The sequence below is a fragment of the Cynocephalus volans genome, chromosome 7 (genome assembly GCF_027409185.1).
Source record: "Cynocephalus volans isolate mCynVol1 chromosome 7, mCynVol1.pri, whole genome shotgun sequence".
In the NCBI taxonomy this organism is placed as follows: Eukaryota; Metazoa; Chordata; class Mammalia; order Dermoptera; family Cynocephalidae; genus Cynocephalus; species Cynocephalus volans.
Genome location: NC_084466.1, coordinates 7,590,408 through 7,609,761, shown reverse-complemented (window position 1 = coordinate 7,609,761; position 19,354 = coordinate 7,590,408).

Below are 19,354 nucleotides of genomic sequence, written 5' to 3'. Positions count from 1 at the left end.
TCAGTTCCCAAGTCTCTGAGAATTCAGCCCCCAATATGGGTGTTCAAATGCCTTTGGCACCAAAAGCCAAAAATAGGAGTGAGCTAGAAAAGTGCATATTGCCCTGGGCAGATGTTTGATATTTCCAAGAGCAAAATATCCAAAAGGAAAACTCCTGAGGAAAAGCACCTTTGCAACACCTATCACCATGGAATGATTTAATCTGCAGTGTCCATAACAGAAATAAATGTCCATGTGATATTCAGCTGCTGGTTTTAGCTGTCCCTAAAAATCATACTGAGAAAGTTCTTTGTGCATTGAAAGTAGTCACATCAATGCCTCAGGACAGATCAGCTCTGACTATCTCCCTGCAGCTAAAACGCTTTACGTCATGAACTATAAACGTGGAAAAATGCAAGTAAGATTTTTACAGGTGTCAACATGAACATTCATTCCATTACCCATTTGTGGAATGCTAGTTAAGCATGCCTTGAAAATGTCCTTTTTTTTTTTAGTTTTTAGAATCCAAAGGGAGAGCTGGGAAAATTAGGCAGGAAGAAGCCTAAACAAACATGAGCAGATTGTAAACTGTTACGTGTTCTGATCTTGTTTTTGATTGTCCTCCCAAGGGATTTAGTGTCTGAGTTAGTCTCAGTTCAAAAGTGGATGATCAGGTGGCTAAGAGCAGATGGGGACATTAGTCAATTTATGGGAACGCTGAACTAGACATATCCTCACTGCCACAGGATGACCTGTTGTCGCATGTTGGACTTCACTGACACTGCTCATTTTCATGTTGGCCTTGCTGGCAGACACTCTGTAACATCAGTCTGGGAGGGATTGACTGACTCAGTTCAGTAGTTCAGCTCAGCTCAGCAAGCACACCTTTACTAACTGCCAGTAAAGAGCCAATGACAGTTCTAACTGAAGTTGTTTGAGGAAGCTCCACACTGTTTTCCATAATGGCTGCACCAATTTACAGTCCCACCAACAGTGAAGGAGGGCTCCCTTTTCTCCACGCCCTCGCCAGCATGTGTTATTCTCCACCTTTTTGATGATAGCCAGTCTAACTGGGGTGAGATGGCATCTTGATGTGGTTTTGATTTGCATTTTCCTGATGCTGAGTGATGCTGAGCATTTTTTCATGTGTCTGTTGGCTTTGAGAAATGCATATTCAGTTCCTTTGCCATTTTTTGATCAGGTTGTTTGTTTCTTTTACTGTTAAGTTGTTTGAGTTCCTTGCACATTCTGGATATTAATCCTTTATGGGATGCATAGTTTGCAAATATTTTCTCCCACTCTGTATGTTGTCATTTTGTTCTGTTGTTTCTTTTGCTGTGCAGAAGGTTTGTAGCTTGATTTAATCCCATTTGTTTATTTTTCCTTTTGTTACCTTTGCTTTGGGGGTCATGTTCATAAAGTCTTTGCCCAGTCTTACTTTCTGAAATGTTTCCCCTGCATTTTCTTTTGGGAGTTTTATGGTTTCAGGTCTTATATTTAAGTCTTTAATCCATTTTGAGTTGATTTTGGTATATGGTGAAAGGTACAGGTCTAGTTTCATTCTTCTACATATGATGTTCAGTTTTCCCAGGACCATTTATTGAAGAGTCAGTCTTTTTCCTCATCTATGTTCTTGTTGCCTTTGCAGAAGGTCAGTTGGCTGTGGGTTTGTGGGTTGATTTCTGGGTTCTCTATTCTGTTCCATTGGTCTGAGTGTCTGTTTTTATGCCAGTACCATGTTCTTTTGGGTACTATAGCTTTGTAGTATAGTTTGAAGTCAGGTAGTGTTGTGCCTCCAGCTTCATTTTTTTCTGCCATATGACCCAGCAATTCCACTGCTTCCTCAAAGGAATGTAAAGCATCATGTTGAAGGGATACCTGCAGTCCCGTATTTATCACAGCTCCATTTACAATAGCCAAGAGTTGGAACCAACCTAAATGTCCGTCAACAGATGACTTGATAAGGAAAACGTGATATACATGCACAATGGAATATTACTCTGTCATAACAAAGAATGTAATATTGTCATTTGCAGCAACATGGATGAACTTAGAGAAAATCATATTAAATGAAATAAGCCAGACACAGAAAGAGAAATACCATATGTTCTCATTCATAAGTGGGAGCTAAAGTAATAAACATACAAATAAAAGAAAGAAAGAAAGACACGACATTCACAATAATACATTGAACTTTCAAAAGAAGAACTGTGATTACTAGAAGCAGGAAAAGAGGGGGTAGGGAGGAATTGGTAAAGGGCCATGAATGGCTATGACAGTGTATATGACAGAATATATTCATTATTCTGATTGGAACATCACTGTATTGCTCACAAGTATTGATATTCATCTCTGCTCCCCACAGATATATACAATCAACTATATTATAGTAAAAACATCAAAAAAATAAAAAAGCCAAGGACAGTGCCAGATGCTGATCAATGACATAGGCCCTGCTTTCAAAGAACTTATAAAATCCAGGTGAGGCCTGGAACCTGTTACTTATTCAGAGACACCCTGGATGTTCACAACACAGGCAGGTTCTCACATTCTTAACATTTGCTACAGGAAGCAGAGACGTCAAAAGTGCTCACTGAGCATTCAGAGTAAATGGCTATTAAGTAGAAAAAGTAAAAAGAAATTAGAAATGAGAAGATTGTTTTTCCTTATTTTAACTTATAATTTGTGAGAATTTTCTAAAATTCTGAGAAAAACATCAAAGTTGTTGCTTAATGCCTGTGTTTTGCATAAATGCATGTATGAATACATTTCTTGGGACAGTGACTTCCCCAAGGAGAATTTATTTTTCAAATTTCAAATTTAAAAAAAGAAAAAATAGTAGAAACCTGAATGTATCTTGAGGTTTTTTTTTGGGGGGGGGGCAGGTGTTGGGTTTTTTGGTTTTTTTTAGCACACTGAAAATTTAGCAATCCACCTAACTGGATTTGGAAGGGGAAAACATTCCTTTCTGCCTTCTGGAATGCCACACACACTCCCTGGAGAAAGAACAATCATGTCTTATGTATCTGCAGTGTCTGTAGATTATGCGAATAGACCGATGCCTTCGATCTTTAAAGTAACTCTCGGGAAATTGGCTGATTAAGGTATTATCTCCATTTTTTAGATGTGCAAAACTGCGGGGGGAGTTATTGTTACCAAGACTGCATAGTAAAGCCAGGTCCAAACTCTTAAAGTTCTTTCCAATGTGGCGAATTTGATGTAGACATTCCTGGTCCCCCATTCCTGGTTCTGCCTACTTCTCTCTCCTGATCACTCTTCTTGAATGTAGCAAGTCAGGTCAAGGTGGTAACTTCTCAAAAAGAAGAGTTCTTTCTAGAGCTGCAACACTTCTTGAAACATTGCCTGAGATTCGAGCTGTCCATAATGGGCATAATTACAACTATTGTCTCAAAGTGAGGGAACTGTTCATATATTTAGCATTACATCTGGATTTTGACACCAGCTCAATGGAAGAGAAGATTTAAAAAGACTTAATAATCAAAATCAAAGAAAAATAATTACTTTAGCTGTCATACACTGTATGTTTGCTATACACAGCTGTGAGAACTAAGGCACAAATAGGTTAAGTCACTTGTTAGGGTCACACAGCTAACAAGTGGTGAAGACAGCAGGATCCATATTCCAGTTCTGAATCACTACACTATACTGAGAGCAACATGCCCAAAGATTACAGCTAAATAATGTTAGGACATCTATCAACATATTTATTTGTGCAAACAGGTTGAGACATAAATCTGAGGACATTTGGAAGGATCGAGATTTAAATAAATTAATGAGCCCTTCTTTCTCTGCCTTGGAAAAATGGATCAGGGCATTTGAGGACAGGGAAGGTCTTTCTGCCAATTGAATACCATACAAGTTTGAAATGAGAACATGACAACTAAAAGGTATTGGGAAGATAAAGGGCAGCAGGGAAGGTAGGGGGAGGAGGGTGCAGAGAGAGAAAGCCCTCTATTCCACGGCAAGATCCCCAAGATCCCCAAGCATGTGAACAGCCTTGCTGCCGTCACTGCAGGTGAAATGTCCTTGAAGTGGTGGAACCAGAACAGAATCTGGGGCAAGCAGCCCACACATCCACTTCCACCTGTCTGGCTCAAAGCCCTGGAGAAAGAATTTTTCCCGTCTTTCATGGGGCACTCTCCCCAGCACAAAAAACAGTACTTTTCAGTACCTATTCATCCTCCATTCTATGCGTAGTATCATTACAAATTTCTGAAGAGGACAGTGCTTGCTCATTGGGCCCAACTTAAATTCTTAGGAAAAGAGAAACCCATCATTATCCCTATCAGACAAAAAGAAGTGATTGAAAAGCCTGGGAATAAACAAACACCCAAGCATGTGTGACTCCACCTGGGAACAATACAGACTGCCTGTCCATGGTTCTTTCCTTCTCAAAGTCACAGGCCTGTCATATCTCACAATGAAATAAACTTCCAGGTCCACCATTTTGTCTGCATTTGGTTTTGTATTTGTGTAAAGAGATCATTAGCCTTTCCAAATAATCAGAGAAAGTGATACTGGGTGACCTCATTCATGAAAACTAGCAGAGGCGGTGTGGGCAGGGTACAAGAGCAATGTGCGTGCGTTTCTAATGGAAATCGAGCTGGGACTCTAAGACATGCAAACAGCTAGACCTTTCCAGATGACAGTCGTTTTATCCAGTTATGAGAGGAGCTTAGGGTGGAACTCTAAATGAGTCTGCCTTTGGATACATACTGTAGATCTGCCTGCCGGCTTTTGTCCCAGAGGACAGCATGGGCATGGAGTCACCAGAAGACGTTAGACAGGACCCATCTGCATTTCACTGGTTCCATGCATTGAGCAGAGTGTTTGGCCAGTGACTGTCTTAAGTTGCCATTAAAAAGTCGTCAACAAATCACGCGCACTGGATGTTTCAGATGAGTGGCCTGAAATAAGTCAGGATTGACATGAGCACATGTTTCCCACACTGTTTTGTGTTTCCAAATCTTTGTGTATCCTGTGTCATTTTTCAAGTTGATATTGGTCTGACTGTTGGCTGAAAGAGAAATCTCAATCCTGATCTTCCCTGAGAGTTGGCCATAAGGACCCTTGTGTCACTGAGGACAGACACGGGTACTTGCTTCATGAATCTCAACACAAATGGGACATTGACACTCACAGGCGGAGGCTTGCCCCTGCTCACAGCTGAAAATCGTTGGTCAGAATGACTGTCAGAAAGTGGGGAGAAGCGTGTTTATCTCCTTTCCTCTGGAACCTGTGCATTAACAGATTTAAGGGGGCATTTAGCAGCAGTACCAAAAGAGACGTGAAGTCACTTCACCTGTCCCTTTCTCATTGATTGACTTGTAAGGATCAAAAAACTCCCAGCTTTGTCTTTATTGCCAAACATTAAAGCTAAGGAAAAATAATGGCTAACACTTACTGGTGTTTACTAAGTGGCAGACACATCCTGAGAACCTCACATATATTAACTTATCAGGACACCTACTAGTCCTTCTCCAGAGGGATCCAGAACTCTAAAGAAAATTCAAGGTAATGTCCAATCTACCGTGTGCACTTCTCTGTATTAGAGTTAGTGGCTACCACCACTTCAGATGGTTTTGAGAACATTTCTAGGAATTCATTTCTAATTAGAGATGTCTGTATAAATTGAATGTGTTGGCTAAAATAAAAACTTTCACATCTTATGGTAAAATAAATCACTGTCTCAATCCCAGGAAACAGATACATAGTCAAATAAATAAAACCCTTGATAGGGGGAGTAAATTTTACATATGAGCAAAGACCTAAAGTCATGGATAATTCTAGCAGGCCCAAGACTGGCGGGTGCCTTTGGAAAAGTGAAGAAAGGAGAGAGGCAGATTAGGGCCCCACTATATAGGATCGTGAAGATACTGGGATCTCACTTTGGATGAACAGGCAGTGACTCTTTGCAAGGTTGTTCAACATATGCTCAATCTGCCACGGGTTTCCTGGAAGGATCAATTGTATGCAACGTCTTCCCAATTTAACAGCAGTTATTCTGCAGTATGGCTGGATTTTTGCAATCATAGACAGAGCCTGGGCAAACGTTGCGGATGTAATCTCAGAACACAGCAAAATGAGCACTTCCATTCTCTCTTACATCTCCAGAGTATCGCAGCAGAAATGAATCAGACGGAACAGCGGGAACCTGAGCATGTTGTTCCTGCAACCTGAAAGCAGCCTGAAATTCACTCCCTCCCACTTGACTCACCTGAAAGAGTAGCCCCATAATCACCGTGTTTACCGCCTTCTGGCTGTGCCTCCACGACACTGCAGCTCACGGCTCGGGACTGCTCACACCCCCGGTATTCCCAGCCCAACGTCCAGGCACTTTCATCTCTCATCAGTTATCACTCCCTGGGTTTCAACAGCTTAGCAGGCTGAGTTCATGAGACACAGGAGTGGCTTTATCAGAATAACTCCAAGTGCACGGAGAATGACAGAGAGACAGAGAATGCTTCCCACACTTACTGGTTTCCTCCCTGGATTTGCTTGACTCTAATTATTGGAAGACCTCCAGGGCCCGAGACTGCCTGGGCTTGTCAAGGTATTCCTTTCCTTCTCAGGGGCTGCCACCACCCATACACGAAATCAGAAGAGAGTAAAAATCCTCATAGCAATAAATCTCTGGGCAAAAGAGAGTGTTGGGAGACCTCCATTGCATTCTGCTCTTTAGGTGGAAAAAATAATTATTTATAAGAACTGAATTAGGTAGGGTGAAAACGTAGTAAGTTTTTTCTAGCCCCCCATCTTTCCTGTTTTTATGTTAGCAGAAACAAATTCCTTTGAGATTCATCCATTCCTTTCTTTTGTTTCGGTGTGTGTGTGCTGTTGAGTGAGTATTGTGTTTGCTGTGCTGGCAAGTTAAAAAAAAAATTCTTTGAATATTAGATTTTATAGTATAAAATCTGGCATATGAGATACCACATGCTTTTGTTTTTAGGTATGACAATATGCTCAGATGTTTGGGGAATATGCAGTCACAGCTTCAGGGATAGTTTTAGAAAAAAATAGCATTATACCAGGACAATTATTTTTATATTCTCAGAATCGAGCTTCTCTGTGTGGTGTTTCCATCTCCATCCCCCTTTCCAACTTCCCTGACACCCGATGCTGGTGTTTGCAGCCCCCTGGTCGAGGCCTGGGTGGGAAAAGTCTACTTCTTCTTTCCTCCCTCCCATGTATTTCTCATTCTGTGACCAGAGAGCAAGAGGAGTGGGGTAAATTAAATTGATTTATATTAGGGCAAAATTAATTACTACATATTTAAATGCTTAATTCACTCCAGAAGTATTTGCATCATTAGTTTTAACCTAAATGCTGACAGTGAAATATCTGAAAAGAAGTTCATGGCATGGCAGTAGAGTACCTGTACCATTCAAATTAAAGGACAAAATGACGCCTTTGTCAACATGCAGTTAATCCTCCAGTCATCTTATATCCCAGTCCAACATAAATGCTGCTGGTATTTTTGCAAAATCCAAGCTCTTAACTCTGGCAGTATGGATTAGAAGACTTTATTAACCGTTCTGCCTTTATAGTAACTGATTAATACCATATAAAAAGCAAATCTTTATAAAAGCGACATCCAAGCCTTCAAGTCAAAAAGAACACTTCTACCTATTCCACATCTCTTTAAATATTTCATTCCCACACTACTGCTTTTCAAACTATATAATTTAGCAGTAAAATACAATTAGCTTACAGAACAGTTTCCATGTAGATATGTCTCTGACACATTCTGTACCAAAAGGATCATATAAAGTAGATGGTATTTTAAGCTTTTATTATTAACTTGAATTAAGTTTTCCTTGGCTATCGTGTAAAAGGTATTTGAAGTATTAACTGCATTTATCTTGCATTTTTCACATTAAATATTATTTCATAAGAAATAATATTGCATCAAGTTAAACCAATGGTTTTACTCAACCAGTGTTCTATTTGGGCATGCATTGCCATATTTATAGAACCTACTAGAAAAGGATAATATAAGAGGCCTTGACAAACTGCACTATATCAGAGATTCCATCTCTGCTAACACCTTGGGTGGGCTGGCATGAAATATACAAATTGTGCTATTAAATCTGGAAAGGTTTGAAGAAAATCCAAAATGAATTCTAGGTATTCAACACTAGCTTCAAATTGCTTTTAAAAATGAAGAATCAAACATTCACATAAGCTAAATATCATTTGTTTAATGGACTGGTGTCATGCAAATAAGTTAGAATGTAGAAAATTAATGATTATAAGACAATACAACTCATGAGTATATGGAAAAATTGAAGCGGCAGGGATCAAGAAAAGACAACTGAGGGGGAAGTAGGTTTGTTTTTCTAAGATTTGATCTAATAAATGATTAGATCATTTTTCTAATAAATGATCTTTATTTTGAGGTTGAGTTTTGGGGTTGTTTTTTACATCTCAATAGCTAACCAATACAATGGCTAAAGAGTAGTCAAAATAAAGGAGCAAAGGGGACAGAGAGTATTGTGTAGTAGGGGTCGATGCTGGGGTCGATTTCAAAACCTTCCTTGTACACAGTTATTTTTCAAGTCAAACACATTATTAGTGATTCTATTTTTATTTATTTATTTATTTATTTTTAAATTTTATTTTGTCGATATACATTGTAGCTGATTAATGCTCCCCATCACCAAAACCTCCCTCCCTTCTCCCTCCCCCCTCCCCCCCAACAATGTCCTTTCTGTTTGTTTGTTGTATCAACTTCAAATAATTGTGGTTGTTATATCTTCTTCCCCCCCCGCCCCAGTTTGTGTGTGTGTGTGTGTATGTGTGTGTGTGAATTTATATATTAATTTTTAGCTCCCTCCAATAAGTGAGAACATGTGGTATTTCTCTTTCTGTGCCTGACTTGTTTCACTTAATATAATTCTCTCAAGGTCCATCCATGTTGTTGCAAATGGCAGTATTTCATTCGTTTTTATAGCTGAGTAGTATTCCATTGTGTAGATGTACCACATTTTCCGAATCCACTCATCTGATGATGGGCATTTGGGCTGGTTCCAACTCTTGGCTATTGTAAAGAGTGCTGCGATGAACATTGGTGAACAGGTATACCTTCGACTTGATGATTTCCATTCCTCTGGGTATATTCCCAACAGTGGGATGGCTGGGTCGTATGGTAGATCTATTTGCAATTGTTTAAGGAACCTCCATACCATTTTCCATAGAGGCTGCACCATTTTGCAGTCCCACCAACAATGTATGAGAGTTCCTTTTTCTCCGCAGCCTCGCCAGCATTTATCGTTCATAGTCTTTTGGATTTTAGCCATCCTAACTGGGGTTAGATGGTATCTCAATGTGGTTTTGATTTGCATTTCCTGGATGCTGAGTGATGTTGAGCATTTTTTCATATGTCTATTGGCCATTTGGATATCTTCCTTAGAGAAATGCCTACTTAGCTCTTTTGCCCATTTTTTAATTGGGTTGCTTGTTTTCTTCTTGTAAAGTTGTTTGAGTTCCTTATATATTCTGGATATTAATCCTTTGTCAGATGTATATTTTGCAAATATTTTCTCCCACTCTGTTGGTTGTCTTTTAACTCTTTTAATTGTTCCTTTTGCTGTGCAGAAGCTTTTTAGTTTGATATAATCCCATTTGTTTATTTTTCCTTTGGTTGCCCGTGCTTTTGGGGTCGTATTCATGAAGTCTGTGCCCAGTCCTATTTCCTGAAGTGTTTCCCCTATGTTTTCTTTAAGAAGTTTTATTGTCTCAGGGTGTATATTTAAATCCTTAATCCATTTTGAGTTGATTTTAGTATACGGTGAGAGGTATGGATCTAGTTTCATTCTCCTGCATATGGATATCCAGTTATCCCAGCACCGCTTGCTGAAGAGGCAGTCCCTTCCCCAGTGAATAGGCTTGGTGCCTTTGTCAAAGATCAGATGGCAGTAAGTGTGTGGGTTGATTTCTGGATTCTCTATTCTATTCCATTGGTCAGTGTGTCTGTTTTTATGCCAGTACCATACTGTTTTGGTTATTATTGCTTTGTAGTATAGCTTAAAGTCAGGTAGTGTTATGCCTCCAGCTTTATTTTTTTTGCTGAGCATTGCTTTGGCTATTCGTGGTCTTCTATTGTTCCATATAAATGTCTGAGTAGTTTTTTCCATTTCTGAGAAAAATGTCTTTGGAATTTTGATGGGGATTGCATTGAATTTGTATATCACTTTGGGTAGTATGGACATTTTCACTATGTTGATTCTTCCAATCCAAGAGCATGGAATATCTTTCCATCTTCTTGTATCCTCTCTAATTTCTCTCAGCAGTGGTTTGTAGTTCTCATTATAGAGATTTTTCACCTCCTTGGTTAACTCAATTCCTAAGTATTTTATTTTTTTGGTGGCTATTGTAAATGGGCAGGCTTTCTTGATTTCTCCTTCTGCATGTTCACTATTGGAGAAAAGAAATGCTACTGATTTTTGTGTGTTGATTTTGTATCCTGCTACTGTGCTGAAATCATTTATCAATTCCAACAGTTTTTTTGTAGAGGTTTTAGGCTGTTCGATATATAGGATCATGTCATCTGCAAACAGGGACAGTTTGACTTCATCTTTTCCAATCTGGATGCCCTTTATTTCCTTCTCTTCTCTGATTGCTCTGGCTAGTACTTCCAACACTATGTTGAATAGGAGTGGTGAGAGTGGGCATCCTTGTCTAGTGCCTGTTCTTAAAGGAAAAGCTTTCAGCTTTTCCCCATTCAGGATGATATTGGCAGTGGGTTTGGCATATATGGCTTTAATTATGTTGAGATACTTTCCCTCTATACCTAACTTATAGAGGGTCTTTGTCATGAATGAGTGCTGAACTTTATCAAATGCTTTTTCAGCATCTATAGAGATGATCATATGGTCCTTGTGTTTGAGTTTATTAATATGGTGTATCACATTTATTGATTTGCGTATGTTGAACCAACCTTGCATCCCTGGGATGAATCCCACTTGATCGTGATGAATAATTTTTCGTATGTGTTGCTGTATTCTGTTTGCTAGTATTTTCGTGAGGATTTTTGCATCTATATTCATCAAGGATATCGGCCTGTAGTTTTCTTTTTTGGTTATATCTTTACCTGGTTTTGGTATCAGGATGATGTTTGCTCCATAGAATGAGTTTGGGAGATTTGCGTCCGTTTCAATCTTTTGGAATAGTTTGTAAAGAATTGGTGTCAATTCCTCTTTGAATGTTTGGTAAAATTCTGCTGTGAATCCATCTGGTCCTGGGCTTTTCTTTGTTGGGAGCCTTCTGATAACAGCTTCAATCTCCTTTATTGTTATTGGTCTGTTCAAATTTTCTACGTCTTCACGGTTCAGTTTTGGGAGCTTGTGTGTGTCCAGAAATTTATCCATTTCCTGCAGATTTTCAAATTTGTTGGCGTATAGTTGTTTATAGTAGTCTCGAATGATTCCTTGTATTTCAGATGAATCAGTTGTAATATCGCCTTTTTCATTTCTAATTTTTGTTATTTGAGTCTTCTCTCTTCTTTTTTTTGTTAGCCATGCTAATGGTTTGTCAATTTTATTTATCTTTTCAAAAAACCAACTTTTTGATTCGTTGATCTTTTGAATTGTTTTTTGGTTTTCAATTTCATTCAGTTCTGCTCTGATCTTAATGATTTCTTTCCGTCTGCTAACTTTAGGATTGGATTGTTCTTGTTTTTCTAGTTCTTTAAGGTGAAGTGTTAGGTTGTTCACTTGCCATCTTTCCATTCTTCTGAAGTGAGCATTTAATGCAATAAATTTTCCCCTCAATACTGCTTTTGCAGTATCCCACAGGTTTTGGTATGATGTATCATTGTTTTCATTAGTTTCAATAAACTTTTTGATTTCCTGCTTGATTTCTTCTTGGACCCATATGTCATTAAGTAGAATGCTGTTTAATTTCCATGTGTTTGTATAGTTTCCAGAGCTTTGTTTGTTATTAATTTCTAGTTTTAATCCATTGTGGTCTGAGAAGATACATGGGATAATTCCAATTTTTTTGAATTTATTGAGACTTGATTTGTGACCTAATATGTGATCTATCCTGGAGAATGATCCATGTGCTGATGAGAAGAATGAATATTCTGAGGTTGTTGGGTGGAATGTTCTGTAGATATCTGCCAATTCCAATTGGTCTAGAGTCTTGTTTAGATCTTGTGTTTCTCTACTGATTCTTTGCCTAGATGATCTGTCTAATATTGACAGTGGAGTGTTCAGGTCCCCTGCTATTATGGTATTAGTGTCTATTTCCTTCTTTAGGTCTAATAGAGTTTGTTTTATAAATCTGGCTGCTCCAACATTGGGTGCGTACATATTTATGATTGTTATGTCTTCTTGATGGATCAGTCCTTTTATCATTAAGTAGTGTCCCTCATTGTCTCTTTTTATGGTTTTTAGTTTAAAGTCTATTTTGTCAGATATAAGAATAGCCACTCCAGCTCGTTTTTCTTTTCTGTTTGCATGGTAAATCTTTTTCCATCCTTTCACTCTTAGTCTGTGTGAATCTTTATGGGTGAGGTGGGTCTCTTGTAGGCAGCATATAGTTGGGTCCTGCTTTTTGATCCAGTCAGCCAGTCTGTGTCTTTTAATTGGGGAATTTAAGCCTTTAACATTAAGAGTTGTTATTGAAAGGTGTTGATTTATTCCTATCATTTTATTGGTTGTTTGGTTGTCTTAGGTGTCTTTTGTTCCTTGCTTTCTGATTTACTGTTTGGTTTCTGTGTTTGTTGGTTCCTTAGGTTGTAGATAGTGTTTTTGTTAGCTTGTTTTCTCTTCATGAATGCCATTTTTATTGTACTAGCGGGTTTAGATTTTTCTTAGGTTTTTATGGCAGTGGTAGTTATTTTTCAGGAACCAAACCCAGTACTCCCTTGAGGATTTCTTGTAAGGGTGGTCTTGTGGTAGTGAACTGCCGCAGTTTTTGTTTGTCTGAGAAATATACTATTTGCCCTTCATTTCGGAAGGATAGCCCTGCAGGGTAGAGTATTCTTGGCTGGCAATCTTTGTCTTTTAGTATTTTGAAAATATCATCCCATTCCTTTCTAGCTTTTAGGGTTTGTGATGAAAAGTCTGATGTTAACCTGATTGGGGATCCCTTATAGGTGATTTGACGCTTCTCTCTTGCAGCTTTTAAGATTCTCTCTTTGTCTCTGAGTTTTGCCAATTTGACTATGACATGTCTTGGAGAAGGCCTTTTTGGGTTGAATACGTTTGGAGATCGTTGAGCTTCCTGGATCTGAAGATCTGTGATTTTTCCTATACCTGGGAAGTTTTCTGCCACTATTTTGTTGAATATGTTTTCAATGGAATCTCCATTTTCCTCCCCTTCTGGAATACCCATGACTCGGATATTTGAGCGCTTGAGGTTGTCTGATATCTCTCTCAGATTTTCTTCCATGTCCTTGATTCTTTTTTCTTTCTTTTTGTCTGCTTGTGTTATTTCAAACAGCCCATCTTCAAGTTCAGAGGTTCTCTCTTCAACTTCGACAAGCCTGCTGGTTAAACTCTCCATTGTGTTTTTTATTTCGCTGAATAACTTCTTCAGTTCAGCAAGTTCTGCTACATTTTTTTTCAGGACATTGATTTCCTTGTATATTTCCTCTTTCAGATCCTGTATACTTTTCCTCATTTCATCATGATGTCTAGCTGTGTTTTCTTGTATCTCATTCAGTTTCCTTAGAATTATCACTCGAAATTCCTTGTCAGTTATTTCAAGGGCTTCTTGTTCTATAGGATCTAGAGTATGAGATTTATTAACTTTTGGTGGTGTACTTTCTTGATTTTTTGTATTTCTGGTGTCTTTTTTTTGGTGTTTATTCATTGTGGCAGGGGGTTTCACAGTCCACCAGTTTGAGGCTAATGACTAACTAGGATGTTGCTGTGGTTGCCAATTTGGTATGGCTCCCGCCGTGACTGCTCAGTTGGCCTCTAGTGTCTTGTGTGTGTGGTTGCCTCGGGTCTTGGGCTTCTCTGGGGATCCACCTTTCTGGTCAGCTTGTACTCTGCTGGGCTGGTGGATCACGTACCACAGGGTGTGTGATCTCTGTTGAGCTTTCACTTTCTGTACAGGACTTCTTCCCGTTCCGTGTGCTCTGGCCCAGGCTGTTAGATCGTGCAGTGGCGACCCCACCGGGTGTGTGGTTTCTGTCGAGTCTCCGCCTCCCTGGCCGCACGTCTCCCCCCTCTGTGCACACTGTGCTTGGCTGGGGCGTGTCTTCTGCAACCCTCGTCTATCAGCTGGGCCTTCAAGACCCTGCTCAGCACCGCCTCGCCCAGGAAGTCTACCAGGTTTCTGCTAGGCACAGACGACCGGTCTCTCTGGGTGCCTTTGTAGCACTGTGTAGATCTTTCTCGGGTCTTGTTCACCTTTGTATCCCCCCGGTATAAACCGAGTCTAGTGCCCGCCTGCAGCCTGCTCTCCGGCAGGTTCAAGCGGACCTGGGAACTCTCCTACCACACTATTCCCAACCAGAAATTCGTTAGGCTTTTTTTCCAAACTGGTGGTCGCAGAGATGGTATCTGCCTCCCAGTAACAGGAAGTTTACCGGGGCCGGAGTCCAGGGTGTGGTGGAGTGACAGTCGGCCCGCCCGTACTTCCTAGCCCTCCCAAAACTGGTCGGGACGCCCCACACCCCCAGCCCTGGCAGAGAACCGTGGAGGGAGTGGGAGAGGAGGCCGGCCCGCAGGGTCCGGAAAGCCCCGCGCCAGGCCAAGCAAATGGGCTCAGTGATGGCCGAGCAGGGCGGAGCTGCCCGCACCTGGGAAAATGGAGGCAGCACTGGGGCAGTGAGTGGCCTGGTGGTGCAGGCGGGAGCCGCATGGGCATCCACCCCCCGAACAGAGCTGTGCCAGGGATCACTCACAGTGCTGTGCCAGGTCGGGCGCTCGCTCTGTCTCTGGTTTGTTGCCTTCCGTGTTCTTGGCGCTGCCGCCTCGGGCTGTTCAGTCGCGGCGCCGCTCGGGCGCTCCCAGGAATCTTCTTTAATGCCGGCCTGAAACCTCGAATCCTGAATAGGGCAGCTGGCCGCCTTCAGTGCGGCCCCAGCCTCCGGGATCCTGGCTGCATCCACAGCAGCCCTGGCGCCGTGTTCCCTGTTTCAAGACTCGCTTTTGCAGCTAAGAATCAGTTCTTTTCCTGCTCCACACTTCAAAGCTGTTGCCTGTAAATGAGGCAGCCTCTCCTGCCGGGGGCAAAGTGGCGTTGAGCCCCCACGACCGGCCAGCAGCAGCAGTCCTCCCTTAAGAGATGGCCAGAGGAAGGTCCACAAGTTTCCCGGCTGCCTGAGGCCCAGTGGCCACCTTTTCCACCTCAGCTACTCCGCGCCAGCCGCCGCAGCCGCCGCCATCTTGAAACTCCACCATTATTTTTTTTTTTTAAGAAACTAAACCTGTTTGTAATTTCTTCTTGATCACTCCTGGGTCTTTGGGATCTGGGTGTTTCCCGGCCCTTTCTCTGGTTTTGCGACTAGTCCTGGAACTGTGATTATAAGAGGATGGAAAGAATGGCAAGCCACTCCCAACCAGCCCACGCACTGAGAGGAGGATCACTCTGGAACACGCTGAAGGGGAGAAAGCTCCTTGCAATGCCTCCTGGCTGTTCCTTTCCCTGACTCCAGACAGACCCTCACCACCCCCTGCTCCAAAGGTTTGTCCCACCTCTTACAGCCTTGGACTCCCAGGATCCAGCTTCTTCCTGCTAACCACTGCCAAAAGGTAAACAATGCTCATCGCATTTATGGCAAAGTTTCGAAGAGAGACTTTCCAGCAGCATTACAACTGCACAATGAGAAGGACGGTTTGGGAGCTGTGGTCTGCAGAATGACACAGGCCTCGGCTGTAGTCGATGGAGTTGCACAAAGTACTTACTGGGAGCCAGTTCCCATGTCTGTGATGCCAAATAGCACCCCCTAAAGGTGTGCACCACACACCCTAAACAGCCACCTCCACAGAGTCCCCTACCCAAAAACTTCCCAGGAGGGGAAAAAATAGAGACGCTGACACTGAGAGGGTCAGGCCTCAGGCATTTGGGATCCAACCCGAAAGGTGCTGATTTTATCTCTTTTATCTGTTAGACCTCTGCCGGAAATTCCCTTTGGGCCAACAATTCCACAATCATTTTAAAGCCTCAGAGGAACACTGGGAGGCAAAGCTGTGATGCACCAGGGCTCTGCAGTCCAGCACCTCAGGGAGGGACTTGGCTCTCCATGTGTGAACTGTGTGCATCGCAGGTGCCATTTCTATAGAAACAGCAAGGGCCTTTGCCTCCGAATAAACAAATGCATGTATGTGGCCAAAGACAGGAACGCTTATGTGCACATAACCACACCAGCAGAAGGTCAGAGCTTTCCCGGATGAGACTCTTCAGCTACATGCTGAGCTGAGACCTGCAGAGAGCAGAGAGATGGTTCAGGTCAGCCCATGGGACCACACTTATGTCTGAAATGTACTTGGTTCCTCTTGTGACAAGCAGTAAATCTCCTCTTGTTTGAGTAAATGCTCACTGGAGCAGTTATTTCTCCTTTTGGCCAACCCACAAAGAGGCAAATCAGTCCAAATATCTCACAAATGAGGAAATAGATACAATAGGAAGTCTGCGACATCATCCCTAGCCTACTGTCACACGTGAGGAAAGGAAGCCTGGGAGTTAGCCTAGAAATGCATATATGGGTCCCCAAATGGACATGTGTAGTGATTGGCACATAGAATATGCTCAATAAGAGGTCATTGTTGGTGATTATTATGGATGACTGGCCTAGTTGCCAGCAGGGACTATTTCCGTTAATCCCGCAAGTCACATTAGGTAGGAATTTGCCTACTTTTTAATATATCAGACTAAACTTGTGGGAAGGATAAATATCCAGACAGGTAGCAACCTACAGATCCATGGAAATTGCTATACAATGAATGGTCATGAGCCCAGGACTCATTAAAAAAGAAAAAAGTCACTGTCTGCATACCAGGTTGGAAGCTAAGAATCATCTGTGTCCAAGCATACCTTGTATGGGATGAAATACAAAAACACAAGGATTAGGAGAGTCTTTGTATGTACATCATAGTAAACTTTGACTTCAATACTGGAGGCTTTAAAAATATAAGCACAGATTAATTTTGAGCCTTCAGTTGAAAAGAAAAAGAGTAAATCATTCCAATATGGAAATTCAAGGCAAAGAGCAGCAGAGGAGTTCCAAGTGCCAAAGATGGGAGATTCAGTAAAATAGCCAGCCACCAGTTATCAATAATGCCCTGGCATTAATGCTTGGCTCTGCCTCCATACATCCTACATGTTTTATTCATATCAAGCATCAGAATATTATCCTCTTTTAACAACTGAACTATACTTGCCAATTCATTTTTAATCTGTGGATGACTACAATTCCCCAATTTGTAGAATTTCAATTTTCCTGTATTTCTACAATCTAATCAGGTAGATGACTATTGAAATTTTTTTGTGTTTATTTTTTGCTATTTCCTAAAGCTTCACGTAGTTTAAAGACCTCTAGTAGAACCATAAACAAATCAGGCTTTCAATACTAATTGATTGTTATAGCTTCCACAATATATCCATCTTATGAACAATATACCAATCTTAGCAATAAAATAAAATAAAATAAAATAAATCTATGAATGCGTTTTTAGTGCCCTGTTGATAATTGGCTGCATGAAATCTTGTCACTAGGGCTCAGGGAGATTTCAAAATAGATGAGTTTCTTTCTCCTCTCTCTTATGAATCAGCTCTCTCATTATAAATTTCTTGGCTTTGACATAAGAAGACTTCAGAACCAAAATCAATGTATTCCTGATAATGGTATGGGACACTATTTTCACCCAAATGGAAATTTAGAATATATGAGCCAAAGGTCCCAAACTTTTCTGCAGGCAGTTTGAACATAAGATCATTAAACCCTTAAACAAGCTTCAACAAAATCAAGATGTTTTTTTGTTTTTCCTACCTGACTACCTATGTGATTTCACTCCGCTCCCGCTTCAGTAGTTGAATCACGCCCATTCGGGAGGTGCGTACCATACCACCTTGGCAGTCGCACACCTTCTTGATCCAAGAAATGGGAGTAGTCAGCATGCCCACTGTCTGGCTGAGTCTAACCTTAGCAAGGATATATGGCAGAGGTTCAGGGGTAACCATTGTACGAGCTCTATGCCTGTCATTGTGAAGTTGACTGCCTATGGAGAAGCAGCGAGCTAGGTAAAGCATAATTAAGTGGCAGGGCCAGAAGGTCAGGCAGCATCATCTTATCAGCCAAAAATATTTGGAGCTCTCATGGGGTGACTTATGCTTTTGTTGCCTGGCCAACCACCAGGATCCTGGCTATCTTAACTCATCCAGGCCACACTCTGAAAAGCTAATCTCTGCCTTTTTAATGACATCACTTGAGTATCACACATTCTCAGGATGTAGCTCACCGATTACATTCATTGAAATTACGAGGCTGGTTTTGTTGTGACATCCATGAATTGTGGCTTCCTTTATATCCCTCTTGGTATGACTTTTTCTATAACTTATGACAGAGTTATCACTGAAAACACAGCAATATCATGCCGTATTTCAACTATCTATGTAGGCTTAGTGAGAGCATTTGAGCTATTGGCAACTTCTCGTTAAACCAAATAAAAACTGGCTTTCCCTGAGCACTCCATGGTTAAAGACTTCTCCCGAGTTACCTTTCACATTTCCTCTGAAAGGGGGATTATGATAAAGACCTGCTGTATTCTTGTAACCAACAAACCACAAAACCTCTCACTTGTACTTCTACATAACTATATTAAAATGACATCCTCCACCTGACTGATTAATACCTAATAAGATCATCAGCTTTTAATAGTCCACTTAGTTTCTTCATTTTCTGGAGTTTAGTTTCTATATTTATTAAGGGAAATAAAAGTATTAAGCTAAAAACATAAGTGAAAGTGATAAGAAAAACAAGTCAACCTTACAATCTCCAGAAGGGAAAAGCCCTGCTGACACCTTGACTTGAGTTCAGTGAAACTGATTCTGGACTTGTGGCCTCCACAACTGTAAGAGAATAAATTAGCATTGTTTTAAGCCATTAAATTTATGCTAATTTCTTACATCATCAATAGGAAATGAATGCACCCTCCTCTGTCCAGAGGAGGACATGAGAGTTCTGCTGGTGTGCAGCCTTGCCAACACTTGATATTTTCTGTATTTTTATTTTGGCTGTTTTTGTGGGTATATATTTCATTGCAGTCTTAATGTGCTTTTACCAGATTCAGGATAAGATTTAGCCCTGTTTATATCATTAATGCCTGAATAGAGTTCTTCTTTTATGAGGTGCTTGTTTAACTTTTTTTATCCATTTTTCCATTATCTTGTTCTT